The sequence below is a fragment of the Crocodylus siamensis genome, chromosome 2 (genome assembly GCF_052110815.1).
Source record: "Crocodylus siamensis isolate JL-2025a chromosome 2, ASM5211081v1, whole genome shotgun sequence".
Lineage (NCBI taxonomy): Eukaryota > Metazoa > Chordata > Crocodylia > Crocodylidae > Crocodylus > Crocodylus siamensis.
The window spans coordinates 296668364-296695722 of NC_143396.1; the positions used below are offsets into that span (position 1 = coordinate 296668364).

At 58.0% G+C, this 27359-nt stretch overlaps 1 protein-coding gene across 6 annotated transcripts in view; it reads right to left on the reverse strand.

Moving 5' to 3' along the window:
* Nucleotides 1–26906, reverse strand: part of LRFN5 (leucine rich repeat and fibronectin type III domain containing 5) — a 109818-nt gene extending 82912 nt beyond the window's left edge. For 2 of the 6 annotated variants that reach the window (XM_090034451.1, XM_090034447.1), the window contains exon 1: nucleotides 24004–24142. The gene's annotated coding sequence lies outside the window, so the exon portion shown is untranslated. Of the gene's footprint in view, nucleotides 1–19450; nucleotides 19561–23618; nucleotides 23750–24003 lie in introns of those variants that run through there. The other 4 variants (XR_016440398.1, XM_090034448.1, XM_090034449.1 and 1 more) reach the window with 4 other exon arrangements.
* Between the last annotated feature and the right edge of the window lie 453 nt (nucleotides 26907–27359).

Below are 27359 nucleotides of genomic sequence, written 5' to 3' on the forward strand. Positions count from 1 at the left end.
TGTTACAGCTTGTGTCACCAATGACATCTGGGATCAGGAGCAGACCTGCCATCGGAGCCCCTTCCAGCCACTCGTCCAGCCCCAGCCCTTCGCCAGCGCTGCCTGGCACGAGGAAGGGGTGGGCATGCAAGGGGGGCCGCGGGGCAGGGCCCTCCCCGCCGGGGACGAGCGGTCCGGCACCCCGCAGCACGTCATCCCGCCTTGCCTCCCCGGGTGAGAGCACGAGCAGCCTGCCCCTGCCTCCAGGAGCGATCGAGCTGGACCCCCGCGCCAGAGGGGAGATAAAAAGACACTAGACGCTGTGCTCGTAGGCAAGGGGCCCGAGGTTTAAGGTTAAAGTAAAGAACACGTCTGACTTTACTGCAGGGCTGTGAAATAGGAGCTCTGTTACCAGGAGCGAGTCACCGGCAGCCGAATTGCAGCAGAAAGGCTAGCCTGGTGAGCGGCCTGTTAACACCTGCGCAACGTGCTTCTCCCAACGCATCGGCCTGGAAGAAACCCGCAGCCCACAGGGGAACGGGCAGGGTCCGACAGACTCGTTCAGAGACCCCGGACGGGGCCACGCGCTACCCCCGGAGCCGCTCCGCATTTCCCATGGCTGCACACCTGGCTAAACCATCCTCACGTCCCCTGTCCGGTAACCAAGCCCTTCTCAGCCCCCACCAGCACTGCACAGCTCCCCGTCACCCTCCAGCAGCCGGAGCACCAGCCCCGGCCCCGGGGCACGAGACTCCCAGATAAGAGGAGGCGGCCGTGCCCCGGCGAGAGGAGGACGACGCCCGTGGGGGGGCAGCGACCCCACAGACCCCCGCGGGGGGGCAGCAGGGGCAGTGGCACAACCTGGAACCCACAGAGCCTGGAAAATGCAGAACATGAGGGGTGGGCGTCTGACCGCTGCCAGGCACCCACACCAGGACAGGATCGCCGACTCCGTTTTCTTACAGTCCTGGCCTCGATCGTGCTGATTTTCTGAGCTGAGAACAATGTAGAAACTGCCCAAAACTCGAGTGCTGGGACCAGCAAGATGGGAACAGCCCTCACCCACGACGTACCCGGCAAGCCTCGGTGCCGCAGCAGCACTGAAAAGCACCGGGGAACACCCACAATGTCTCAGGGGTGTTCCTGTGAGGGACGACGTTTGTTTTTTCAAACCAAAAAATTCAGACAAGCATTTCCTAACCTGAACTTCAAATCCAAAACGCAGATTAAAACCCAACCAGGCACGTGGCTGGATACGTGAAGTGCGCGCAGTGAGCCTCAACGTGCTCTCTCTTCCGGACATGCTTTAACTTTCAAGGCCAATACATAGAAAACTCACTTCCTACGAGACAACCGAACTCCCAGCAGAAGCCGTGTCCTTGCACTGGGCCTGGCTAGCCCAGTGCTTGGCAAGACTTTGCAGGTGTTTAGACAGGGGGAGAAGCGGCTGTGCTGTTCCCGAGCTGTTTGCAAGCTCCCGCGCGCGGTCTGAACGCCACCTCTTCCGCCTCTTGCAAAACCTGCTGCCAGGAAGCCCGGGCTCCCCCGCGCAGCCCGTCCATGGCGAGAGCCCTCTCCTCTGCGCAGTTTCTTGCCAACGCGCCGCCAGTCTCAGCCCGTGCCGCCAGCGGTGCACGAGGAACGCCACGGGGGTTTCAGCTCTAGAGCCGGGGTCTCGGTGTAATCAAACCTCAGGAAATAACAAAGAGGAAACGGTGGGAAGCACCAGCTGTCAGCTCGGCCCGGCGTGACGGCACACGGCGAGAGGCTGATGCAGTGTGCAGAGCTGGCACGGCGAGCGGATCGGCATCATCTCCCCAGCTCTAAAGCAATGAAAAGCCACTTACGGACAAAGTACCGTGCACCCGGGGAGGCGCTGCCGGAGCCAGGCCACGGGTCTTAGGGCTGCCCCAACGCAGGGACACTGCCGGGGGTTTCAGTGCCCCATCACTGCTCTGGGCATTGATCGATCCGTGCAGCTCCGAGCACGCGTGCAACATTTGCTCCGACCGACCGCTGTCCCCTCTGCCTGGGCTGCAGGAGCAGCCCCCAGGCCCAGCAAGGGTGTGGGTCAAGGTTAAGTACCTGAGGCCCTGTCAGATCATGCACAGGGGGAATCCTCTTACGGGCGTCTGACTACTGTCCACTGCCCACGATTAATGCCGTCCAGGGAGCGGCTAGAGGCAGCACGGGCCCCTGGAGGCGGCTGGAGCCCAGGCTCGGACACCGGGGCTCAGCTCCTGCCTCTACGCTGGATCTGCTGGGGACCGGGGCGAGGCCCAGCCCCATCCTCCACGCCCCCCGCCCGGCGTCTGTCTGGCCTAGCGAGCTCCTTGGGCACCCCGTGAAGCTCAGGGTCTGGGAGCACGGGGCCGGCCTGAGCTGGGGTCCTGGGACCCCCCAGCGATACCAGAGCTGCTCGGTCGCTCGGGATCCCTCTCCCAGCAGAGAGCTCTCCCCGACCCCAGAGATGCACGCGGCGTGGGGGTGCCTTAGCACCAACTGGGGGAACGCGCAGCAGTGCAAGCTGCCAGGCTTCGGGGTCAGGCCTGGAAGCTATTTATCTCCAGCAACTCTCCTCGTCACTGCCCTGCATTTCAGGAGGGTCCGTCTCCCCCCACGCCAAGCGCCCCCCAGCCGTGCCCGGTGAACGGGAGCCCTGCGCAGCTTGCCCAGCAGCCCGCGGAGAGGGGGCGGGGAGGCTGCCGCGGGCTCTGGCTGCACGAGCCCATCTGGCAGGAGCAAAGTCAAGGCAAAGACCTCTGCCTACACCGCCGGCATCCCTTCCTCCCTGCAACTGCAAACCTGCCCACCTCCTCCTCCTCTCCCGCCCTGCTCCCGGGCCCAGGAAACGCGCCGGCTCATGCAGACAGCGCGCTGGATGCGCGCGGGAGCAGGAGGAACACGCCTGCTCAGCCTCGCATAGGAGAGGACGCGATCTGGAGGCTTCCTCCCGTGGCTCCCTTCTGGGAACTGGGAGAGGGGCACCCCACACCAGCCACGGGGCCTGTCTTACACCCCCGTCGTGCCACTACGATCCCTTTATAGAGGGCATCCGATATCACGTTGCTCTCTGGCAGCAAGGAGCTGGTGGAGGTGAGCATCCCTGGTACAACCCAGCACACGGGAACGATGGATGTCCGTAATGAAAGTGAGCTCCCGGGGCAAGGCAGACACACGGCGCACGTGTGGGGAGGGAGGCAGCTTGCCTCTGCGCTCAACAATACCAGGATTAGGCCCACACACAAACGAAACGCGACTGCGATGGACGGAGGAGAACGACGACCTCGTGACGAGCGCCGACAGCAACGCCTGCTGCCCGGCAGACCCTGCACAGGGAAGCCCCTGGCCTGGCAATGCCCGATGCTGCTCCCTGGAAGTACTCAACCCACGGGTCGCTGGTCACTTACACGAGCTGGTGACACTGCGACTGCAAGAGCCAGCCTTGTGCAAACCCGGCCGCCCAGGTTTATAACGCGCTCCGCTCGACGCAGAAACGCTGCGTGCCCGGGATCGGGGCGCCCACTGCTCTGATCGTCCCTGCGTCCCAGCGCTTAAGCAACACATCAAAACCAGCATGCAAAGTAGGCACTTTGGCGACGTCCCGTCACTCTGCCCAGATACACAACCTGTGCAGCACGCAGCCAGACCCAAATCATCAGCCATCCCCTCCGCAAGAACAGCTCCCACCGCCTGACGTGTAACCCCCATCTCTGAACACATTACACCGAACAGGAGCCGGAGCAAACGAGGACAGCAGCGAGAACGCATTGCAATCAAGCCAGATGCAAACACACACGTGTCTCTGTTCGGGGACACAGACCAGCTCCTGGCCGGGGCTGGGGTTTGGCGGACAGCATGTGGCTGCCCTGGAAAGGCTCCTCCGTGCCGAGGATGGAGGCTGCACCCCAGGCAGCGCAGCAGAGCGCGATGGCCCATCGCACCCGGAAACCGCACGGCTTGCCTTGGACAGACGCAGGCTCCCGCCCAGGTTGCTCCCCGTGCTCCCAGCCGCGCTGTCAGCGTGCGCTTCCCAGCTGTTTCGCTCCAGGAGCGTGAGGGGGGTCCACCTCCTGCCCTGCCCCGAACCTCTGATCATTCAGGCGACTACACAAAGCCGGGCCCAGCGCCGATCTCTGGCACCAGCCCCAGAGGCATTGCTGCCCCGCGGGTGGAGAGGCACCGAGCAGCGACGGGGATCGCTTGGGGTGGCTGCAACGAGGCCTGTGACGGGCTGCACGTGCAACCAACATGCCCACAAAGGGCCTGGGGGCAACTGGCCCTGTGTCCCAATGGTAAGGGGAGGCCCCCCAGCCTGGGCCCAGACCCCCGCTCTGCTCCATGCCCCAGGCTGGTTATTCAGGACAGCACCACCTGCCCAAGCCCTCACCACCTGGCTGCTGCAGTAAGACATGGGCTGGAAGCACCTGAAAGAGGACAGGGCTTCCCCGGGACGATGAGCCAGCCGGGGCCTGGAAACATCCTGCCTGACCAAGCACGGACCGTGCCCAGAGGCACAACAGGGACCAGCCGTCCCTTCAGGCGAGGAGGGTGGGGAGGTGATGGGGAAGAGGCCACGTGCCCCAGGGGAGGGCAGGAAGGGGCCAGGGTCCCAGTGGGGTAGGGAGCGGCCCAAGAGGAGGCGGCGGCAGCTGCGGGGAGGGAACCGGACTGGGGTTGGGTGGTACATGCACGGAGGGGACGACACGTCCTGGAGACACCCACACAAAGAAGAGGTCCAGCAAGAGCCTGGGTTGGGAAAGAGGTCTAACGAGGAGCTCCGACGCCGGGGGACAGCACACCCGCTCCCCCAGCCGCCCTGCCTCGGAAACGCGCTCAGTCCCGTCTCCCTCCTGCTCGGGGCCGCGTCGACTTCCTCGGCCGAGCAGCAAGCGGAGCCGGGGGCTCTTCTCTGCGCTAGCGACTTTGGGCGTCCGACAGGTGCTAGAGGTGCCAGCGCCTGGGGTGTGCAGCTGAGGTTTCTTTTGCTTTTTCCCGGTGGTGTGTGGCGTCTCCATCCTTGGAGGTTTTGAAGCCCCGGGCAGACAAAGCCCTGGCTGGGATGCTGGAGTTGGGGCTGGTCCTGCTTGGAGCAGGGGCTGGACTGGCTGTGACCTCCTGAGCTCCCTTCAACTCTCGTTGTCTGTGACTCTCTGATTTACAATGTTAAAGCAGTTTGGAAGCTTACCACTGCCTCCATTGCTATAATAAATTCAAAATCCCTATATATTTTGGTGTTTGATTTAGGGTTTTGTTTTTTTTTATTATGGAAAAATCAAAGCTCCCCCGGCTCTCTTTGCTCACCAGGACATGGATGCAGCTGTGGCGGCCCCCCGTCTCCCACCCAGCTTTATGATGCTGAGCATCCCCGATATGCTGGTGTCCTCCCCGTTGCCCTTCACTCCCCACCCACAACCCCCCAGGTCTACCAGTGCATGTCACTCTGCACCCCCAGGCCCCCCAGCTGCCAGGGCTATGGGGCCAGGGACCCAGGTCCGCAGCCCTCTGACCCCGCAGCAGTGCCCGAGCCCCGACTGTCACCCACGGGGGACAGCGGATGGAGGGGAGCGCGGAGCCCCCCCCCCCCCCCCCAAGGGCAGCACAGCTGGAGCAGAGCCCATGGGGAGGGGCAGGGAGCGGAGGGGGCTGCTGGCTACAGGCTTGGGGCTGTCCTCCTCTTGGGGGCCTCCACGGGCCTGTAATGGGCAGCCTGCATCTGCCCCCACCACATGCAGAAATCTGGGTGGCAGTGATGGGGAGCCAACCCACCCACCGCTCCGTCCCGCTCCCCGCAGCTCTGCATTACAGCCCCCAGACCCGAGTCCCACGCGCTGCCCCAGCCCAACTCCCTCCTCCCCCCTCATAGTTTCATAGCTTCATGGTTTCTAGGGTCGGAAGGGACCTGAGCAGATCATCAAGTCCGACCCCCTGCCCTGGTGTCCCCACACCGCCGGCCCATGTTCATCTTGGCATCAGTAATGACTCCAAGATCCTTTTCTGCCTCTGCCCTGACGAGAAGGGAGGCCCCAGCCTGTAGGTATGGTGCTGGCTCTTCCTCCCCAGGTGCAGCACCTTGTACTTGTCCGTGTTGAATCCCATCCTGTTCTCATCCACCCGCCCCTGTAACCTGTCTAGGTCCGATTGCAGCCTATTCCTCCCTTCTAGCGTGCCCACGTCCCCCCACATCTTAGTGTCATCAGCAAATTTGAACAGGTGCTTTTTACCTCCTCGTCCAAGTCGCTGATGAAGATGTTGAACAGTGCGGGCCTGAGGACCGAGCCCTGCGGGACCCCACTGCCCGCGTCCCTCCGGGTCGAACATGACCCGTCCACCCCTGCTCTCCGGGTGCGGCCCTCCGGCCAGCTGGCGACACATCTGACTGTGCGGGTGCCGACACCACAGCCCCCCACTTTCTTGATGAGAACGGGGTGAGACAGTGTCGAAGGCCTCCCGAAAGTCCAGGAAGACGATGTCCACTGCTACCCTGCATCTAAGGATTTGGGGACCTGGTTGTAGAAGGCCACCAGGTTGGTCTCACAGGACCTGCTGCTAATGAACCCGTGTCGGTTGCCCCTGAGCATCATCTCCCCCCGGCCCCTCGGGGACATGCGACAGAATAATTCTCTCAAAAAGCTTGCCCAGGATGGAAGTAAGACTAACTGGCCTATAGCTCCCCGGGTCCTCCTTCCTCCCTTTTTGAAGATGGGGACCACGTTGGCCTCTTCCAGTCCTCTGGCCCCGCACCAGAGCCCCACGAGTGCTCGTACGGCCGTGCCAGGGGTCCCGCAACGACCTCAGCTAATTCCCTCAGCACCCGGGGGTGGAGATCGTCCGGACTGGCTGACTTAAATACGTCCAGTCGCTCCAAATGTTCCCTGACTAGATCCTCCCCGACCCCTGCATGTGCAAGCGTGTGCAGGTGGCGCCCCGGGTGATCACCCTCGTCCCACAACCCCTCAGCGCCTTGCAGGAGACTGGAGCTCTGCCAGCCTGCAAGGGGAAACCCACCGCTTCCTGCATTTTTCTCCCTTAAAAAGGAAAGTCCACGTTTTACTGCAGTGAATGAAAAACCAGGATCCCTACTCGTATCTAACCTTGTCCTGCCACCTGCCCCCACTGAGACCAGCCCAGCCCCCCCCCCCCCCGCAGCCCCCCTGCAGGGAGGTGGAGGCTGCTATCAAATCCCCCTTGGTCTTCTCTTCTCCGGACTCAATCAGCCCCATTCCCTCAGCCTCACCTCAGAGGTCAGCCATCAAGGGTTACCCAGTTTCAGGAGGACAGGGCTGGGAGAAAAGGTGGTAGCGATGCCCTGCATGTCAAAAAACCGTGCGCTCGCTCCCTGGCTCAGGAGGAAGGCGACAGCAAAGCAGAATGCATTTGTGTGAAGATGAAAGGTGAAAGATATGGCACTAATACACTGTTGGGGATTTATTATAGGCCACCTAATCAAGAAGAGGAGGTGGATAAGGCACTCTTCAAGCAGATGACAGATCTATTTGAAAGCTGTGGGTAGGTACGAATGGGAGATTCCCACTTCCCAGACATCTGCTGGAAGAACAATGCAGCCAAAATGTCAAGCCAGCTCCTAACTCGAGGAGGACAATCTTCTGTTCCAGAAAGTGGAGGAGACAACCAGGGGATCCTCGATCTTGGCTCTTGTCCTGACCAACAGGGAAGAACTGGTGGAGGATGTGAAAGCGATGGGTAACTTGGGAGGAAGCAATCACGATATGCTAGAGTTGCAGATCCTGAGACAGGGAAAGCAGGTGGTCAGCAACATTAGGGTGCTAGATTTCAAAAAGGTGGACTTCACCTGACTCAAGGAGCTAATAGGCACGGGGACACGGGAGGACAGATTGAAGGATAAAGGCTCCCAGGGGAGTTGGGAGCTTCTAACGGGTGCAGGATCGGAAGTCCAACAAAACACTCGCCTGACACGGTGGAAGCACAAGACAAATGGCAAGAGGCCGATGAGGCATCCTGGAAACTCCTTGTGCAGCCACAACTGCAAAAGCAAAGCACACAGGCAATGGGAGCATGGGCAGGTCACCAAGGACATGCACCAGGAAATACCACGGACCTGCAGGGACAAAACCAAGAAGGATGAGCTGCACCTGGCAAAGGAGGTTAAGGGCAAGAGGGTCTGTAAGTCTGTTGGCCGGAAGAGGAGGAGCAAGGAAACTGCGGGTCCTGTTAACAAGCCAGGCAAACTCCTAACTGAAGGCACAAAGACGACGGGGCTACTCAATGGCTACTTTGCCTCAGTCTTCACAACAAAAGTTTAGCTGCCAGACACCTAATAAGCGTGATCTGGATAGGGGAGGAGATTACACAAGAGATGGTGAGAGAGCTTTTGAATAAATTCAGGTCACCGGGGGCAGGTGAGCCTCATCTCAAGGTACTGAAGGAGCCGGCAGAGGAGGGTCTTGGAGACCCTGGCAATGATCTTCATGAAGCTGTGGGGGACAGGCCAGGTATCAGAGGACTGGAAAAGAGCCAATGCAGTGCCCCTCTTTAAAAAACCTAAAGAGGAGGACCCGGGGAACTACAGACCAGTTAACTTCACCTCAATACCTGGGAAGTTACTGGAGCAGATCCTAAGGAAGGCCATTTGCAAGCACCGGGAGGAGGAAGGGCCAATTCTAAGCAGCCAGCATGGATTTATGAATAACAAACAGTGTCAAACAAACCAAATCTTCTTCTTGGACAAAACAGCCACCTGGGTGGATAAAGGGAATACCGTGGATATCGCACACCTGGACTCCAACGAGGTCTCACCCAACTTCTCATCCACAAATGGGAGAAATGTGGGCTGGATAAAACTGCTACAGGGTGGGCAGATAACTGGCTCAATAGCCACAAGCAAAGGGTAATTATTAATGGGTCCAGTGCACAATGGCAGGAAGTTTTTCATGGAGTCTCACAGAGGTCTGTCCTGGGCCCAGTGCTATTCAATGCGTTTATTCATGATTTGGACGTTTGCATGCAAACTTCTCGAGGAAGTCTGCAGAAGACAAAAAGCGGGAAGGATTGTGAATGCACTGGAGGATGCAATTGCAATTCAGAAGGGTCTCAATGGACTGGGAAGCTGGGCTGAAGCAACAGGATGAAGTTCAATGCAAACAAATGCGAGGTGCTGCAACCCAGGGAGGATAATTAAAAACACAAATGCAAAATCAGGGACCAGTGGCTGGATGCAGCTCTATGGAGAAGGATTTGGGAGTCTCAGTAGATCACAGACTCAACACGAGTTTGCAGTGTGATGCAGATGCACAAAAGGTGAATATGGTTTGTGCTGCATCAACAGAAGTATCACGTGCAAGACACGGGAGGGGATCCTGCCTCTATTCAGCACGGGTCAGGCCTCACCTGGATCCTATGTGCAGTTCTGGGCTCCATATTTTAAAAAAGGGACAAGGAAAAGTTACAGGGGGTCCAGCGGTGGGCAACAAACATGATCAAGGGCTTGGAAAGCAAGTCATACAAGGGGAGGCTAAAGGAGCTGGGCATTTTCAGCTTGTGGAAAAAAGACTTAAGGGGGGACATAAGAGCTGCCTTAAATACCTGAAGGGCTTCCATAGAGGAGGAGGTAAGCACTGTTTCTCTCCTGCAGCACAGGGGATTGGAGCTGCAGATATGTAGGTTTAGGTTAGATATCCAGAAAAGCTTCCTCACTACCGGAGCAGGGAGGCAGTGGAGAGCCCCCAGGGACGTAGCGGGCTCTCCATCACCGGAGGTCGGACAGCTACGGGCCGGGAACGTCTCCCCGTCCAGCCCCACGTCTCTACGGAGGTCGGACAGCCACAGGACCGGGGAGTTTGCCTTCCTCTGCAGGTGAGGGCATGGCCCTCTACCCCGGGCTGTTTGAGCATCATTTCACAGAAGCAGCACTTCGGCTGCTGTGGCCGCCCTGCTTTACCTGGGGCAGGTTAGGGCGTGATGCCTTGCGCTACGTCAGAGTTGATGGTAGTCTTATGCAGAGTGACATTATGGCTGGTCTAGGACGGTCTGGGCAGGGCCGATCCGGCCTCTGGCAAAGGGTTAGGCTATATGCGACCCCTGCCCCGCGTCTCCCCCTCCAGCCCCACATCTCTGAGTCCATGTCTCCTTCTCTTCTTCCTCAACATCCTTGCAAAGGTCTGCCTATCCCCGTGGCCCCTTTGGCTAGCAGAAACTCATTTTTGCTGTCCTTATCCTTCTCGCACCAGTGTTAACTGATAATTGCAAGCATTACAGACGCCATTGTTCCCAGATGCCCATAGGTGCTGTTCTTGCAATTAATTTCATGCTGGAACAGCTTTCGCACACCAACATGAATTGATGTTTTATAAGTACTTAGATAACATCGTGCTGGAACAGGATTTTATCACATCACTGTACGACCCTTTCGCTATGGCTGCTGTCATCCCAAAGTTACATTCAGCTCTAAATGAATGTGTGCATTAAGGGGAGCAGCAAGGCATGTGCAGGCAGGGAAATCAGATGGCATCAGGCGATCAGAAGCATGTGTGTAAGGCCAGGTCCACGGGAAGTGGCTCACAGCTGGAGCAAGCATTTGATGCTCTCCATCCAGCCTCCAAGCTGTGCACATCAGGCACGTTCTACCGTTTCTGTTCCCGAGCTAGCAGATGTAATTGCTACTATGGTGAAAGGGGCCTGAAGAAACCGAGTTTTGAAAGAAACAGCAGAGAAGCAGCACTAAGAGCTCTGGAATATTTTTAACATTTCTGGACCACAGACTCAGTCCACAGCACGATTCCCTGGGAAAATCTGGCTGCTGTTAAAGCGCACCAGCAAGCGGAGAGTTATGGCCATGCTCCAGGCTGGGGTTTACTGGCTTCGCTCCACTGTCATCAGTGCTGATATAGATCAGCTGATGATCTGTCTCTCTCCATTTAGGTCCCAAATTTGCTACCAGCAAAGCCAACAGGAGCAGCAGGGAGGGCAGCTTTCCCCCCACCACCTTCGTACCAGGCAGCAACTAAGAGTGCCCTCTATTCACCCTGCCCAATTCACTGTCCTGGGGCCATGGTGGTGGCGAGGGGTGCAAGGAAGCGAGTCCCTGGACTGTGCCCATAGCCTCTCGGCCGTGCAAGGGATTTGCCACTCCTCGTACGAGCTGTCCTGAGGCCCGGGGGCCACGTGCTAGCAGCGAGGAGGCAGGCACGAGGATCTGCATCCCTCTCCCTGACGTCTCTGCCCCCGCTGCTGCGGCCCAGTGCAGCTCCCCAGAGTCCCCGAGGTTTCTGTGCTCCTTCATACAACCCTGGCAGACCTGCCATATACGCAAGGGTGCTTTGTGCCCCGCGAGACCAGGGCTGGGCACGAGGCAGCTTCTGCCGGAAAGGGCTGGGGGCGGCTGCGGACTCAGGAGCGCACGGTGCAGGACATCGCAGGCGAGTGTTAATAGAAGTTTCAGGCCGCACCCGTCATGTTTCATTTACACCAGGAATTTCAGAGGGGAAACACTAACATACAGACCAAAAAAGCTCCAAGTGAAACTGCATTTTGTAACCTTTGCCTTTGAAGTTTGGTTGCCTTAGTTACCACATAAAGGCCTGAGAATTACTGAAAAATTAGTATTAATAGATTTTCAAGAAACATAAACACTTTCTATGATAGGCTCTTCTCTCAAACAGCTCATGATTTTGAGATTCAATCTCTCCCAGCCTGTCAGCGGCGCAAAGAAATGCTTTATGCCATTAGGACTCCCTCTTCTCAGAGGGATTCATCTTTCACCTCCAGGTACAACTGGTCATGACACTAGCCCAGGAGCGGACACGGCTCCTGGGTCTTTAAGTCTCTATTGTACTTGACCCACACTCGGGGCACAGAGAAAGATGGCTTTGTTTTTTTGTGGGGTGGGGTTGTATGTATACGTGTAAAGTCAGGGAAGGCAAAAGCAAGAAGGAACTAATGGGAAATGCCATAAATGTAACGTATGCCGTGGCTAACAAGTCACTCCTGGGCCCAGAGAGTTTATTCTCTTGTCTTGTCAAGGCGCTTCTGTGGCCTGAACATTACACACATCCACTTTCTTCTCGTTACTTTCACAGTCACAAATGACACTCAACCCAAACCTATTGACTGGTGAGGAGAGGCCGAGGGAAATGGGCTGATTGAGTCTGCAGAAGAGAAGACCGAGGGGGATTGAATAGCAACCTTCACCTCCCTGCCGGGGGCTGCAAAGAGGATGGAGCTGGGCTGGTCTCGGTGGGGGCAGACGACAGGACAAGGAGCAATGGGCTCAAGCTGCAGCAAAGGGAGTTGAGGTTGGATATTAGGAAAAAACTCTCTCCCAAGGAGGATGGTGAAGCACTGGGACAGGCTACCCAGAGCAGTGGTGCAGTCTCCATCCTTGGAGGTGTTTAAGACCCAGGTAGACAAAGCCTCATCTGGGATGATGCAACTGGGGCTGGTCCTGCTTGGAGCAGGGGGCTGGACTAGGCGAGACCTCCTGAGGTCTCTCCAACCCTCATTTTTCTGATTTCTGAACCTGACAACAGCCTCCCAGGACAAGCCTCTCCCCTTTTGTGTGGCATTTTGCATTAGCTCAGCATACTCCAGGATTCAAGAGCACTTTACATTAATCTCCAAATCCACTCAATTGGCCCAGTTCAGCTCTCACTTACTTGTGTGCAGCCTCATAAATTCAAACAGACCCGCACCTCCCTCCCTCACCTCTCTTCCCCCATGTCTACTGGCAAATGCATTTCTGACATGCCCTTCACAATAATGTTTGGGCATCACATGTAGCTGCACAGAGTATCCATGTCTGCAAAAGCTAGAGGCTGTGCTGAAAACATGCACCATGCCTTACAGTGTGGTCCTCAATCCCTGGGTGTTGATCACAGCGTTTAGAAACAGAAAGATCCCCTGTGGTGCCAGAATTGCAGCAACTGAGATTCAAATGTGGGGGATAGCAATTTACCCCAAGCTGGCATCTCAGCCATGCCAAACATCCCAGGCCACAGGCTGCCTTAGCTAAGTTTGCCACGTGCCCCACAAAAGGGCAAACCCTGATCATTTTTGCATGCAGATGCCAGCCTAGGCTGGGTCCTCTCAGACACAGCTGTCTGCAGCCATTCAATAAAAAGAACTGCACATGAATCACCTGAATCCACTCCCTTAAACACCAGGAGTCAGGAAAACAGTGGTTCTCAGGAAGATGCTGCCATTTTGGCTTGGGTACCAGAAATGAATGCGTCCATCAAGCTGGCAAGGGCTGGGCAGAGGGCAGCACTCGTGATTCGAACCGAGCAGGCTGAATTATACCTGGATTACTTAGGAAATGGGGCAAATACCAACTCCCCCTGGGAATGCCATCAATCCTTCAGGGTGCCGCTGAGCACTGGATTGCTGAGCTGGGAAGACGGGGAAAGTCACAGGCAGGCAGTCACTTCCCCACTGACCACGTATCTGCGTACACAGATTTGCACGTGTTATCCAGCTCATCAACCACAACAGGACACCTTTTGCTTCGAGCACGAGGCTCAGATACACTGAAGGCCAGCACAAATATACAGGCAACTAGCACCTGAGGACAAAACAGCTTGACCAAAAGTGGAAAGTATGTTAAATATAGGGGACTCTTCCAAGACAAGCACAAGACAGAAGCATCTGATTTAAGCCCCACTTACTTTCTGAAAGAAACGGGTGCTTTGGCAGAGACGTAGTTTTGGAAAGCGGCTGCCATTAGCACAGACACATCGGTTACGGTGCTCGCTGACGCTCTGCTTGCAGAGGTTTGCTGCGAGACTCAAACCTTCAGTATTCAGCATCCCTCCCTAGCTGGGTACTCAGCTGTTACTTCCACAATCTTTGCATTAGTGGTAGAAATCAAGAGTGAGAGAGCGAGCATGGAGCATGACAGCAGGGAAATGGGGCCGCTGCAGAACAGACCAGTTCACTTGCCCAGCGTATGAAACGTGCAGCCCTTGTGGGAAGGCGTGGGGACGTCACCTGCCCACTGGACAGCGCACGCGTTCCTCTTCCGAGGCGTCTCTGTTTAGATTTACTGATGTCCGGCAGCAAAGGAGAAACGCGTTGCACTTTTAAAGTATGAGCAATTCATCTCATTTATGAGGTGGCTGCAACACTTTGGCCCTTCCCATCCATTCTTTATCCTTCACCTTTCTGAACGTTTTAAACATAAATCAAGGGAGCATTACTGAGCACCAGGGAACCACTTGAGTATCTGGTACCATGTATGCCCGGCTTGGCTATGAGTTGGGTTTTTATACTACATTTTGGAAGCTTTGCCTTTTGCCTGGCCTGGATTACACTCCTGGTCTTTTTCTGGTGGTTATCTGAGCACACCAGATATGCTCTGAATGAAGTGGCACCATTTCTACATGCATATTTGTCCTTGTGCCCTAAAAGGAACTAGGTTTACTTAGTTCATATCTTTCAATGAGAACACGGACCATGGTAACACATGCAAAGTACTACATTTAAATATACGAATGTGATCCGCATAAATGTGATACAAACAACATGATGCATTCGAGCGGACCAAACGCTGGCAATGTTATACTGACTGGCACTGCTATAAACAAAAGGTGAGGCGCCAGCAAGGTGAACCTTTTATTTTCTGCCCTGTCCATAGAACTTCAGTAGAAGAGCTAATTAAAGCTAATTAAAATAATTACCTCTCTCTCTTGGAAAGTATTAGCATTTTATACCCATTTACAACTCTCTTGGAAGTTATTAGCTTTTCATATCTATTTACATTTTTTAAAACAACCTGACCATCCATTTGGTAACTAGATCTCTTAATTACCAGCCACTTATGACCATAAATTGTTATTTAAAGACATTAAAAAGAAGGTTGACCCTCAACAGTTGCATCCCTGCTACCAGCATGAGACCTTTCTATTTTCTATTACCCTTTAAAAACTCACTGCAGGAGATTCCCAAAGTCACTCCCACATCTGGGTTCCTCCCTAGGAAAAGCCCTTCTGGACACGCTGGGATCTGGACACCCCAGACAGCTATTTCATGATGACAGAGAGCCCCATCCTATAAATACTTCTGCCCGGGTGCACGACACAGACGTCTGCAGCCCTGCCCGCCTGAGCACTGCAGAGCACACGCGTGTGTTCAGAAGGAAGCACGCACCACCAGGGCAGACACCGGCCCCGAGGCAGGAAGACACAGAAACACGCGATTCCTGCAGGCGTGTGAGCAGCCCCACTAAACACATGAGTAATCCTCTTGCAGTCGAAGTTAAGCACGTACTTAAGTGCTTTGCCAGGGCAGGGCCTCAGCTAATCAGCTCCTTGCATCAGGAAGGTCATATGGCAAAGGGATGCATCCAGCTACCGTTTGTGGCAGTGCAATTTTGGAATGGGTCCAACTGCAGATTTACGCAGCTGGAGCTGAAAGCCAAACAATAACCTGAGGCTGAACCTACCCGAGGAGACAAAAAGATGAAGATTTAAAAACTGCCTCTGTTTTCTCCTGTAGGTGTAATACTAAGACACTTGCTTAGAGGTTTTAAAAGACAGAAACGATCTCAGATTCAACTGGCTCCGACTGCAGCGAACATCGCAGAGCTCCTCACCAAAACCACATTAACCTATCACTAAATGTTTCTACTGCGCGCACATGAGTGCCATCCTCCGTCTCCTGTCCCAGATCCAAGCAACTCCCCTGGCCTTGCAAAACAGCAATCATGGCACGTATAGACAAGCCAGTTATGATCACATATCACTAATCCCACGTTTGCAATAGCCAGGGACTGTCTGGAAGCATGTACCCTGCCGGACTGTGTAGTCCTTGATGCCTGGGGGGCGATCAAAGCTGGACCGCCAGTCAAGGCTCCCCTGCTGCCCCGAGGAGGCCGTGAGCGTGAGCAGGACAGCTGGGAGCGCCGACAGCCCGGGGGCTGGACTCGTGCACAGGAGAAATCCCCATCTCCCACCAGCAATGCAGGTGTTTGGGCTCCATGCATCGAAGCCGGAGAGATGAGCCAAGTCCCACAGCCCAGAGCCCGAGCATCAGCGCAGCCCTTCGCCCAGCCCGCAGGGTACCGAGGAAGCGGCCCGATCCCCCAGACCTAGCGCGCCGACCTGGATGGAGATGCCAGAGCGAGCGCACGGCACGCTGGAAGAGGGGCTTTTCGCTGCCCCTGCACACCGCAGGCAAACCCCCCGCCAGCCAAGGCCCTTCTCTTGCACCGGATCTTACCAGCGCGGACCCCAGGCCGGAGCACGGTCCCTGCCAGTGCCGCTGCACGCAGGACAGGGCCTGGATCCGGCCCCATGCTTCCCACAGCCACTCTCCTCGCACCCCGGAGCAGACGGATAGAAACAGTCTCCGCCTGCGCGGGCCAGGCCGGCGCCGGACGGCCGCGCTGGGCGCAGCGGCTGGAGCTCTCACAGCCTCCCTGACCTTCAAATGCTGCTGCTTTGGGAGCCCCTTCCCGCCTGCCCGCAGAGAGGCAGGGCCGGGTCTCACGCAGCCACCGCGGCACCCATCTGAAGCTCTGCACTGAAACCACGGCCGTGATCCCCGTGAAGCCTGAGCTAGCACAGGCCCTAGCAGCCTCCAGCAAAACCCTCCGATGCACAGGGCAGCTTCAACACGAGCTCTGCAGAGGGGCCCTCGGCTTCTGCCGAAACGAAGATGAAATTAATACGCTGCTTTGAAGATTAACAGTTGCTGCAGTGGCAGGCCCCAAGCACAGAAAATCCTGCAGTCTTCACCGACTCAAACAGACCAGGAGCCAAATCTTGCTTGCTGCATCTAGGACAAGCATCTTGCTGCGGTCCAAGTCCTGACTCGCACCGGGGGGCAGGAAGGTTGCACCTGGGAAGACCTGGGCTTCACATAATACAGTTTGAAGGTGCATCAACAAAGCAGACAAACAAGATTTCATTTAACAAAGCCTTTTTTTTTTTTTTTTAATCAGAACAAAGCCGGTGTTATCACCTGCCACAAGAGATCTGCCCAGGGTGTTTTTATTAAGCCTCCCGCAGAGGCGCCGGGTGCTGGCTGCAGCCCAGGCTGGGGATGGGCACTGGGCTGTGCCAGTGCTCCTGCTGGGACTTAAAGCCAAAGGGTGCTGGCTACAGGGTCTCGGCCTGGCCACGGGGTAAAATTCCTTCCTGACCCCAAATCGGGCACCAGCCCAGATCTCAGCAAAGGGCCAATATGGACGGGGGGGCGTGGGGGGGTTGCCCTCCTCTGTAGCAGGACCTGGCCTCGACCTGGGATCTCCTGAGCATATGCTGACAATTGCTTACAGCAGCAGGACGCTGGCTGCCGCCGTCCCCCTGCTTTCCCTGTGGCGGGTTGGGGTGCAACGTCTGGTGCATCAGGTAGGCGGTAGTTGTGCTAAGAGGATAAATTATGGATTTGTCTGGGATGGTCTGCACAGGGCTGACCCTGCCTCAGGCAGGGGGTCGGACTAGATGTGACCTCAGGAGCTCCCTTCCAGCCCAGCAACTTTATGGTTTCTTCCATGATTTTTTTCCCTAGAAGCTCCGACCGATTACCGGACAGCATCCCTGCCCCTATACCCGAAACCTGCGACAGAGGATGGCATTATCCGCGGTAAAGGAGGGCGCACACCCCTAAGGGCGATGCTACCACCACGACGCGCCAGGGAGGAATTCTGCTTCAAACACCTGTCTGCTCTTTCCGCAGGGTCGACGCGGGGCTGGGAGCGCCTCTCACGGCTATGAAGGGCCACCACTTCTCCGTACGAGTGCCTGTTTCCAACCGCTTACAAATTTGCAAAACCGTACCCTCCTGGGTGAAGTGCTCTGTGCTGAGCGACTGCCAAAGCTGGCGACGGCGGGCCCCAGACCCAGCGACAGCAGCGTGGCCGAGGGGATGCTCATTTCCGCTCCTCTTAAACAGTTCTTCCAACTACAACAGCTTTTTCCTCTGCAGCCTCTCCTACCTGCAGGATTTGGAGCCAAGGCTTGAAAGGAGGCAGGGATATGACTTTGGAGATACAGACGCACCTTTTGCTATCCCTGTGAAAATCCACCCCCGTTTGCCCTAAACCCCTAAAAATCCACCCCCGTTTGCCCTTAACCCCTAAAAGCTCTCCATTAGTCCATGCTCTCTGGGGTCTTGTGGAGATCTGCAAGTGCAGTTACCCGGAGGCTCTTTCCCCAGGAAACACGTCTCAGCTTTTCATCCATCCAACCAGTAACCAGAGCAACTGGCCAGCGGCCTGCCAGGGAAGACGACAACCAGCGTGTCCAACTCTGACCACCCAGGGTCACTTTGGTGCTGGGCACTGTTCATTACGACCCAGATGTCAACCAACCCCACACTTTCCTTTTACCTCTCTCACACATGCACATCTCACTGCGGGGAGAAGCCAAGCAAAAGCCTACACAAGAGCCCTGCTCGTGTAGGCAGGGGTCTGCCAACCTTAAGCTCGGGCATGGACGAACTTTGAATCAGCAGCACCTTGGAGGTCATCCACATACACCCCCCAGGCACGTCAAGGACCTGCCTGGACTGAAAAACCGGGCACGGAGTCTGAAAGTGCTGTCGCACACCACTTGCTGCACCCAGCATTGCTCAGGGCACGTAGGGAAGGGGATTGCAGCACGTGGGCCCCGTGCCTTGCGCTGGGGAGCTGGAGCTGGGCGCTCCTATATGATGCCGGACAAGTCGTCAGTGCTAAAAACTTTTCCTGGGGGGTCACTCCCCCATGTGTCCCTCACGGTCCAAGCACCCCACGGAGCATGGCGGCGTGACCAGCCAAAGCCCCTAGCCCAGGATGAGTTGTCTACTGGAGGTGCAAAGTGCGACGGACGGGATGCACGAGCGCCCTGAACAATCAACCCAGCCCCGCACCTCTGCAAGGGGGCACCCGAATCAAGGTGCGTGCTTGAACTCAATGTCTATGCACCTCAGGTCCCCACTGGTAAAACGTGGGTAATCACCCTCTCCCTTCACAAAGACGCACTGAAAAATAATTGATTATGACTTGAGAAACCCTTGGACATTTCAATGATGTGTGACACTGGGGATGGGAGCACCTCTTCCCTCCACATCTCACACGGCAGGATTTGGCAGTACAAACGGCTGGTGACCATGCATCAAACAAAGAGATAACCAAATTATTTATCATTAGTTGGGCCTCTCTCTCCTGCTCCATGAGGCACTGGGGAGATGCTCTGGAGTGCCTCTCAAAAAGATGCCACTCATACAAGATGACCCGTGTTAGTGTGAAATGAGGCCGAAGGGGGGACAGGGTGGCACCTTTGAGACCAGCTAGCTCGGAGAAAGAGAGAGGCATAAGCTCCAAAGAGGGCAACCCACATCACATCATGAGACGCGATGCCTCGCTGGGGTCACGTCACTCAAACCTGCACCATCACACCTAGATACAAGGGTCAAGTCACACAGATAACCCGACGGGCCCACCCGCTCACCACGGCTAAGGCAGGCCAGTTTCTATTGCCAGCAGCACGCAAGGGTGGGATGAAGCCACCATTACCCCAGGATGCTTTTGGCTCCACAATGCGAATGACCAGGGACCCACGGGCACATCGAGCAGCCTTTGGCGCAGGTCCGGAAGGGGTTTCGGTCATGCCCATGGAGCCGTGTCAAGGCAGCACGCACTGGAGAGAGGAGACAGAGAAATGGCAAAAGTCACCTTCCAAGTCTTTGCTTGTGAGCTGCTCGATGCATCTCACACATGAAAGATGATTTGGGGGTGATTTCAGCAGGCAAATAGGTGCCCAAGATTGAAAACTTATGAGAGAGGAGCACCCACCTTCCTGGAGTGACTTAGAAATAAACCTCTTCCATGCTCAGCTAATGCATACGAGCCAGGCTTTGCTATTTACTTCAGAGGACTCGCCTGCCCTGCATCAACTTATTGCCTCAACTGGTTTGCCATTAGTGTCCTGCTGATTTTCGTGCTAAGCCCGGCATAAGGCTATCAAGCCGCGCCAGTGCTTTGTCGGCGGGGTCAGGTTGAGGTCTGCTGCATACCCACTTCTCTTGACATTCACACTGCGGCCATAACAACCTCCTCTGAGAGCACCTCGACAGCACACAATCTCGTGCCACAGGTCAGATGGCTCGAACAAATCACGAAACACCAAAAAGGGTAAGATAACTGGCCTTGAAACAAAGCCAGGTCGAAGGAAAAATGAAAAGACAATTTTATCCATCTGTAGTCTCAAAAGACTGTGACACCATTTCCACTCAACAGATCTTTCAAAATGCTAAAGAAAAAACACAATTTTAAGTACAAGCGAGCTAATAATCTGCTTTCAGGAGCAATGATCTGTGGATAAGCAGTGCCACCTGAGGAACTGCCTCTGCTCCAAGGGGCCTCACGAAGCAAGGGTTTAGGCACTGGTTTCATAATGGGAAGATCCAGTTACTAACGCATGGAGTTACAGTGGGCCCTGCACTGCCACACAAAATGACAGCCACAGATGTCTGCTTCTAGCTGATGCATGCACTCTCACACAAATCACCTCCTGCATTATTCAGCCACCCCCATCGCTGGTCAGACATCATTTGCCGAGGTATTTCTTCTGCAAATAATATCATTTTGTGGCACTTAAGCAAATATCCAGCCAGTTCTTAGAAGAGCATAGGGTGAGGATCCAGGACTCCTGGTTGTTTTACTGCAGTGGTTCTCAATCAAGGTGCCACACACCTTGGGGTGCCTTGAGATCTTTTCAAGGGTGCCAGACACCATCCCTGCCCTGCTAGGCATGCAAACACGATGCACAAGAAAAACCCAGAGATTTCAAATAGGAATCCACAGCTGCGCTCTCTCCGAGTCCTTCACAACAGAAAGAGAGACAAAACAAAAAAAACAACCTTGCTTTATTATTTTCCTGTAGTCAAAAATAGCGTGAAAACTAAGCACCGGCATTTGCTTAGGGGGTCTTGAGTGTATCCAGGGCGCCTCGAGTCTAACAAGGTCCACGGGCCGCAGGACTCACTGCGCGAGTCCCAGCCACGTGCCCCGGGAGCACAGCACCTCTGGGCCATGGCCTGGTGCTGCAGGACCGAGCGCTACGAACATCTGGCTCAGGGACCTCGACTCAGCCCGAAAAACCAGTTGGAGATGGCTGCTTTGGGAAAGGACAGCCTTAACCTCTGTGCTTGCGACTCCCTCTGTCTGTGAACATCCACCCCTACCACCGGCTCAGGGGGCTGCCAGGCTGATCCAGTTCCTCTGATGAAAGTTGCCATAGAAATAAAAATCTTTGTTGTTATTATTTTATTATGGGCTACAGGCCAAGGAGGCAGCCATTATCATTATGCATGAGACTCAGCCATGCCCACCAGAGCTTCTGGGGCGTCTGTGAATAAACCCCCCGCTCTTTCACAAAGTCCCACAGGATCTTTAACTGCTACCAAAGAGGGACATTGCCACAAGAGTAATAATGACAGCCCCCATGCTCTGGATTGGGATTATGCAGGTCTCTCTCACACCCATGTCTGGCAAGTCAGGCCTTCCAAGAAAAGCAACCATTGCAACTCTTCATCTTGATAAGCGGACAACTTCTTGGAAGGACATGATTCTCCTCGCAGCCAGTTGCTGGAGCAACCCTTTGCAGGATCCACAAAAATGCATCGAACCAGAGCCTGGAACGACGAGGGCGGTTCAGCCTGCACCTCCCTGGCTGAGACGCGAGCACGGGGCTAACCTGCACCTTACCCTGGGAGGAAAATCCCCCTGGTTGTCTACTGCATATCGCCAAGCACACGGGTCTGTTCTCATTTCGGCGTTGCTATAGCTTGGCAGCCTTCACATGGCTTACAGGCCAAAGCAGAGCAGGCTACCACCTTAGAGGACTTACAGGTCAGCTTTGCCCACCCCCCACCCCAAAAAAAGCAGACTTTAGGGCTACTGGAAGAAAAGACCGAATCCCACAGTAACTGCAAAAAGGTAGCAGAGATGAATGGTTACCCCAAGATCTGTCATTTTGTTGTGAACCAGCTTTTCAAAGGTAATGATCAGGGAACAAGATGTCCGATCAGAAACAGGAGTCAATTTTTTTTTTTTTTGGGGGGGGGGGAGCGGGGGGGAGGGGAGGGGGTCATTTCTTTTCCAGAGATGGAAAGGAACCAAATCCCTAGATCTCGCGGCAAAGTTCAGATCTGGCTTCTAAGGCTTGAGCCCATCTTCAAATCTGTGCCTAATCAGCCGAACGCATCTCTGCCGTGCCTCGGAAGAGCAGGGGGGCAGCAAGCTTTCATCTCCGAGGCTCTTCCTACCATTAAACCAAGCCTGATTAATTTACAGCCACACCCACATTCCTTAGGACAAAACCCATCAGGTGGTGTCATCCCCGGCACATTTTGCATATGAAATGGCATCCCTATTGATAGTAAAAGTATATTGCTATCTTATATTAATAGCAAATTAATAGGAATTTTAACTCTAGCTAGGAAAGTCCCAGAACCCCACAGCATATTTTTAGATGCATATAAATAGACGATATTTAATGGTGTCTGGTCAAAACAGCACAAGTCTTACCTAATGCATAGGCTATGCCTGTCCCAAGATGCTACAATAGCACTTAGCAACCCTTTTCTCTTTGGCTCAGGCTCTGCCTGGCCTGTTAATAGCAAAGCTATTATAATGATTTTCAGGACTGATGTTTGTTCAGATTGTATTCAAAGGATTGCTCTATAAAATTGAACCTGTTATCAAGCCTGAAAGCGGAGGAGATATTGATCATCTGCGGAAGGCCATTAGCTCCCCAGCGCTCAGAGAGCTCTTTCTACGCCCTGCTTGATGGACAAGCGTGCCATGTATTTTTGGAGGCCTTGCTGGGTTTTGTATGTTTTTTAATGTGCTCTCGCAGCGCGCGGACGTTGCTGCTGGCCAGGACACGTAACTCTGCGTGGGGCCTGGCTTCCTTCCTGCTCACGGGCATTTCCTTCCCACGCCCGGCGGCTCCTTCATCCACCTCAAGCTACCGTTCAAGCCTTACGAAGCCCTTGGAAAGATGGTGCCAGCATGGTAGCCGGGCGCTAGCCTCTGAACCAACGCTCACGAAGGCCCTCGCAGAGGCCGGCGGCCCTGGGCGAGCGCTCTGCTGTTGCAGGCAAACGCCGAAAACTGCTCTCAGCAGAAGGCCTCGGCGCAGGGCCGGCTCCCGCGGGGGCAGACACATTGCTGGGTGCCTGCCGGCCAACATGGGAGGCAGCGGTTTTGGATCGGCTCCGAACACGCTTCACTTTTTCAGTAAACGATGCAAGATGCAGAATGCGCTAAATGAATCCCCAAAACACAAGTCCCCAACCCAGAACTCAGATGGACTTTACGCACTGCCTGACTTCGAGCCCAAGCTCCACTTGGCAGCTGTCCCTCTGCAGGGACGCCGACGCAGGCACAGGTGTGAAGCGCGGGGCTACATCACACGCACACCCCGGACGTGCCGCGATGCTATTTGCTGAGTAAAGGTCTGCCGAGGGATCTTGCAAGAGGAGCCGGCCTTTCAACAAAGGGGCCCTTCGTGGAGCGTGACGCGGGAAACCGCGCGAAAGCCAGCGGGGAGACGCAGGGAAAGGAGAACTGCGGCCCCCACCCGCGAGGGTCCCGCCCGGGGCAGTGCGGGGGCAGCGAGCCCGCCCCCCCCCCCGCGACGACGCGCCCCCCCGCCCCGGCAACGCGCCCAGGTCACCGGGGGCCGCCGCCGCGCTCCCCGACCCGTCGGTGCAGCGCTCCGCTCCGCTCGGCTCTCCCCGGCGCCGCCGAGCCCGCGGGCCCGGCCGCCCGCCCGCACTCCCGCGCGGCAGCCCAGCGCCAGGCCCGGGCCGGAGCCCCCTCCCCTCCCCTCCCCGCCCCGCCCCGAGCGAGCGGGGCCCGGCGCGCCCCGGCCGGCGGCAGCAGGGGCCGCTCCCGCTCCTGCGCGGCGCGCCCCTGCCCTCGCCTGGAGAGCGGCGGAAGCGCATCCGGCGCGGCGCGGCGCGGGGTCCCCGGCGGGGCGGGGCGGGGCGGGGCGCGGGGTGGGGTGGGGGTCCCGCATTGCGGCTCCCTCCCGCCCGCCCGCCCTGCCCGGCTCCTACCTGGCGCCTGCCGGGGAAAGCGGGGCCGCGGGGCGGGCGCGGGGCGGGGGCGGCTGCGGGGCGGCTCCAGTCCGCGTCCGAGCCCGGGGCCGGCGCTCCGCAGCCGCATCCTAGAGCCGCGGGGCGGGTCCGGCTCCGCTCGGCCCCGCACCTGCGCCAGGTGGGCCCGCCCGCGCCGAGCCGCGCTGCGCCGAGGCCGGCCGGGCTGCGCTGCGCCGCGCCGGGTGCGCGGGGGCGGAGCGGGCGCGGGGGCGGAGGCGGCGGCAGCGGCTGCGCAGCCAGACGGCGCCGCCCGCGCGGGGCGGGGAGCGGCGCGGAGCGGGACGGGCCGGGCCGGGCCGGGCTCGGGGCCCCGCCGCCGCCGCCGAGCCAATCAGCCCCGGCGCCGCCCCCCGCCCCGCGCGCTCGCACCGCCCGCCCCCGCCACGCCGGCCGGGCCCGCGGAGGAGGAGGAGAAGGAGAAGGAGAAGGAGGAGGGGGGGGCGCCCCGCCCGCGGAGGTAAGGAGCCCCCCCGGCCGAGGGGTCCGCCGCCCCCGCAGCGCCGCGCCTCCGTCTGGGCCGCCCCCGCCCGAGCCGCCGCGGTGCCGAGGACGCGGAGGCGCGAGCGAAACGCAGGACCCTTCCTCCAGCTCCTTCCTTCCCGTCCGCGGCCCCCCGCCGGGGCCGACCGAGGCGCGGTGGGCCTGGGCCCCGCAGGGAGAAGTGGCCGCGATGCCCGGCTACCGCGGGGCCCCCGGGACGACAGCCCGGTGTGGAGGCGCCGCGGCCCCCGCACGTCCGCGGTGAGCGTGACCGGGCTCGCGGGCGGAGAGAGCCCCTTCAGCCGCCGGCGCGCGGGGCCGGGCGGGAGAAGCGGCTCCGCGGAGAGGAGAAGAGGGACGTGGCTTTCTGTTAAGATCTGCAGTCGAAGCCGTTGGGGGAAGGGGGTGAGGTGCTGCTTCGCGTCCTCGCCGTCTGTGCCGGCGACGGGCGCCCTGGCCCCGCGCGCCAGCGCGCAGCCTGGGCAGGGCAGCGCCGAGCGCCCCGCGCTGTGCTCGGCGGCAGAGCCCGGGCGCAGGAGTCGGCCTCCTCCCTTCTTCCGTCTCCCGCCGCCGTGTGCCGGCAGAAGGAAGGGCCCTTTCCGCCCGGGAAGAGAGGAGTCGGAGCCGTGCCTGCCCCTGCCCCTGCCCTCTCCAGCCTGCGGTTCAGGCAAGAGGCGAGGCCAGGGCTCGGGGCCAGAAAGCAGGGGTGCCAGTGGGGCGCGGAGGGAACGGGGAAGCACCAGGGTCCTGCTGTGCTCCTGGATCCCGGTGCCGGTCGCAGGCTCCAGCCCCTCTGCCTTCCTCCGCTGGGTCCTGGCTCCGCGCTCTGCCCAGGCCTGTTGTGACAACGACCCCCTTGGGTTTGCCCCGTTCTCACGTCTGGCTCTGCGGGCGCGCGCCACCCGAGACCCGCGGCAGCGCGGCAGGGGTGCAGTGCGCCCCAGCACTGTGCGATCCCTCCCTGGGCACGGCAGGGACCCGGGGGAAGGGGTGCTGCGAGGAGGTGCAGCCCGGGCGCGCAGAGGCCGCCCTTGGCCAGCTGCTGTGCCAGGCTCAGGTCTAGAGCGATGGCCTTGCCCGCCGTCTGCCTCTTGCTGACTCCCGATGTCCAAGGACCTCCTCGGGAGCCACAGTGCTGACCCCGCGCGTGCACGCTGGTGCTGCCCTTGCGCTGCGCCTTTCTCTACCCTCCTTGCCGTGCTGAGCTGCACGGCGCGGCGGTCTCCAGCACCGGCCCTGCAGAGCCAGGCTGAGCGAAGCTGCTGCAGCCTCCAGCGCGCGCACGCACCTCGCGCTGCGTGCAGGAGGCCTGGGGGAGCCTCGGCCCTGCCCACCCCATCTCCGTGGCACGGCTGATTGTTGGCTCGAGATCTTTTTCCCTCCCCATCCTGATTTGGCCTGGGAAGAACGAGGTGTCCGACGGTGGCTACGTGGAAAACCGTTTCCCAGCCAGGTCTCCGGGGGAGGAGCTGCCCCCCCGGACCGCTGGGGCTTTGTCCGCACCAGATGAAGGATGCCAGGAAGCCGTGCACCTGCGGGAAGCCATGCGTGCCCTTGCAGACCAGTATGCACCCTTGCTCCCAGGGGTGCTGCCTGAGCCTCATCCTCTCCCCTGTCCCATCCCACAGCTGCTGCGCTGCCTCGGCTGGGTTCGCCCCACGCCACTTTCCCATTTCCCTGCAGCATGCGGCTAGACGGCGCCAGCGCGTGGGGCTGCACACCACAGGGCCCAGGCGTGGGAAGGGGGTGGCCGTGGCAGCTTGGGCCTGGACAGTGCTGAGGCCAGGGCGTGCATTGCTCTGGGAGTGCAGGAGGGCCAAGGCGGTAAAGCAAGCTCGTCTGATTCAAAGGCTGCGCGGCCACGTGCCTGCTCCTCTGCCAGTCGCTGGGCTCCCCGCCCCGGCTGCGTGCTGCGGCTCGGAGGGTCGTGCAGGCTGGGGCACGCGCTCGTCCACCCGCGGGCACCGCTGCACGCTGCGTCGTGTCGACGGACCCTGAACATGCTTGCAGCAGCAGCAGCAGCAGCGTTTTCTATCCCTGGGGAACGGATCCGGGTGCAGACGCACCGCCTCCTCCGCACGAGCCCTCGTGCCAGCGCACCAGGCAGGCCGAGGCCTGCATTCAGTCCGCCTTCCCGTCCTCGCGCCCGCTTTCCCTGCGCCCTCCTGCTGCCCCGTGGCTGACGCGTTGCTCCCGCATCCATCGTGCTGCAAGGAGGCAGGGCCTGACCTCCAGCCTCTTCCTCCGGCTTTGTATCCTTGGGGGGGGCCTGCTCCTGGACAGAAGGGCCCAGGGAAGGCAGCCTCGCAGGGACTGCACTGCCAGGGAAAGCCCCCCCAGGCCACTTCAATCGGCTCCTCTGTCCCCCGTGCAGGTGCGAGCCAGAAGGCGCTACCGTGTGTCCACCCTTCGTGCACAGAAAGACACCTGGCCTCCACTTAACGGCTGAAAGGGGTGGGGAGCTCATCACCCCTAGGTCAGTTGTCCCGACGTCCACTTTCAACAGCCCGTGGCTTATTTCAGGTCTAGATTTGCCGCCTCCAGCTTTCCAGCATTGGCTCTCCTTGCGTCTCTGTTTCTGCAGAAGGAGAGAGCTGCCATCTCTCGGGGATCTGTGCCTCGTGTCGGTGTTTGCAGACCGTAATAGAGTCACCTCGTTACATTCACTTCACGTTACGTGCCGTACGCCTGGAAGGATGACAGGTCGAGCTCCTTCACTCTGGGTACAAAGCAGGTTTTCTGGGAGACGGTGTAATGCTGACCCCTCTCCCCGGAGCCCGTGTCAGTCTTCCAGCATCCCCGCCGAAGCGCGGGCGTGGGACTTGACACGTTGC